Source organism: Zingiber officinale, chromosome 7A, assembly GCF_018446385.1.
Source record: "Zingiber officinale cultivar Zhangliang chromosome 7A, Zo_v1.1, whole genome shotgun sequence".
Taxonomy (NCBI): domain Eukaryota; kingdom Viridiplantae; phylum Streptophyta; class Magnoliopsida; order Zingiberales; family Zingiberaceae; genus Zingiber; species Zingiber officinale.
Window position 1 is genome coordinate 73,283,310 of NC_055998.1, and position 2,401 is coordinate 73,285,710.

General features: G+C 43.2%; 1 pseudogene; it reads left to right on the forward strand.

The window, feature by feature from the left end:
• The first annotated feature begins 632 nt into the window (after nt 1-632).
• LOC122003349 lies at nt 633-843 on the forward strand (annotated as a pseudogene).
• Nucleotides 844-2,401: the final 1,558 nt, after the last annotated feature.

Here is a 2,401-nt window from a genome sequence, read left to right on the forward strand (position 1 = left end):
CATAACTTATTTTGATTTCATGATTTATACTCTTTTAATGGCATGGGACAATCGTGGGACCATCAAGATGTCGAATTTCATTTTTTTAAAATATCATAGCTATTTACATTAACTAAAAATAATAATTTTATAAAATAAAATAAAAATTAAATTAGATAGATGTTGTGTTCGTACCTTATACGAAATCGTTCTTAAACTTCTTTCAAAATATCGAGGGAGATAAATGAATCTTATTAAATTAGATAAAAAAAATTAATAAGTGTTAGATTTTTTCCCATAATTATTAGTTTATGACCAAATCTAATAAAATAGTAATAAATTAAATCTAATAATCAATTTATTCAAAATTTCTATTTCAAAAGATTTAAAATGGTATTTTTTTCTATATTATATTTATTGGATTAATGAATAAAATTATATATATTTCTACCCTTTACTAACTAATTTTGATAAATATTTTTTTATTTTTGACACTAAAATTAATTTTAAAATTTATTAATAATTTTACGTATTATTTTTTTTATAAAAAAATATGCACTATAATCGTTCTCTTTAGTCCCACATCTTAGGATTGACAATATCTTGAGCAGAGAAGTTTCAATAAATATCTTAAACCGACGACATTAAAAAACATGCCTTTTTGACCTTCTTGATAAGATCAAGTGTAATATTTTTTTTCTTATCAGTTTAATATCTGATAAAAAAATTAAATTAATTTTTAAATAAGAAAAAGTCATCCTAATTACCACACGGCATTTATATCGCGACTTAGGCGAGCGACCTCCGGATAAGGATATGGTGCTGGGGGGTTCAGGACTAGGCGCTCGGCTCGTTGTAATCCTCTGTTGGTAGATGGAGGATCGCCGTAACTAATCGTCGGAGTGGGATGAAGGCTCCTGACCGGAAGCCGATAAGATGTCGGATTGTTGAACCACCAGAGGTTTCAGTGGTGGCGGCAGGAAGGCCATAGGCGATGCGGCGACGACCCCTTGCGGTAGCTCGGCCAGGGAAGGCATCCGATCGGACGACGAAGCCTCCACAGTCTCTGGGAGTGAAGTCAGAACCGAAGTTTCGACCCTCTCAATGGGTTGCGCGCCACGAAGTGGCGGAGCGCGAAGATGGCTCCGCTCGGCGCCTCATGCGCTTGGTCAATGGCACGTCGGAGGAGGCCGAACCCGAGGGTTCCTCGACGGGAATGATGGGGTGCCGCTCCGTCTGAGGTTGTGAGCTCGGAATGGCCCCTCCGCTCAGCGCACGACTGGTCACGCCTTCACCCACTTCCACGGGGGTCTCCTCGCTCAACCATAGAGGGTCTCCTTGGGGGCCGACCGGTGGCAGGCCGCGGCTCGTCAGTTCTTTAGTAGTCGTCGCCTCGATCGCGACATTCGTGAGCTTCACCTTGCCAACCATCCGCGCTCACATCATGACTTCGGCTGCAGGAGAGACATAAGAATCAGTTAAGATCAAAGGAAGAAGTAAAAGAGATTTCTTACCTAGACTGGTCGACAGCCGGGTGTGGATCGAACTCAGACCAAAGATGTAGAGAACACCCTCTAGTAGCAGCCAATGGATGTTGAACTTCTGACAGGCTATCATCGACGTCGTGTGCAAATAGTCTGATCGGGCTTTATACCATTTCAAGTCCGGTTGAGGTGCCACTTCGAGTTGCCAGCGGGTCGAGAATTATGGCCGCTCAAGAAGGCATATAAAGAAGAAGTACTCCTTCCAATGCTTATTAGAAGTCGACATCTTGTCAAAGAACACTAAGCCGACTCGTGATTGGAAAAGGAAAGTCCCCGATTTAGACTGTTTGGGGTAATAAAAATAATGGAAGGCTCTAGGGACAAGAGGGATGTTGTGCAGCCGAAACAAGACGACAACACCGCACAGAAGACGGAAGGAGTTCTGCACGAGTTGAGGGAGGGAGATGTGGAAGTATTTGCAAACAACGATAATGAAAGGATGGATAGGGAATCGTAAACCAACGGAGAAATGGTCCCTGAACAGACAGATGCATCCGGTCGACGGGGCATTTGGCTGATCGGATGGAGAAGGAAGAATTATCTCATGGTCAAATGGAATTTTGAAGGCATTCCTAAGGCCCTCCGTGTCGCCCTTGTCAAACCTAGACTCCATGGTGGTATACCAGGGTTCGGGGACGGGGCTCGACGGCTACGAGGAGTTGGCCATCGATAAGACACGCAAAATAGAGGAAAGACGATCTAAAAAGATACAAAAAGATCACCGGATCAGCAGAAAGTTGAATGCCCGAAAGAAAAGGTGACGGGAGGAGAGCTTATGGTGAAAAAGAGAGGCGGAGGATCACCGGAGGACAAAACACAGGGAGTCGCCGGAGAGCACAGCGCGCAGGGACACGGATCGTCGGAGACAACAACGAAAG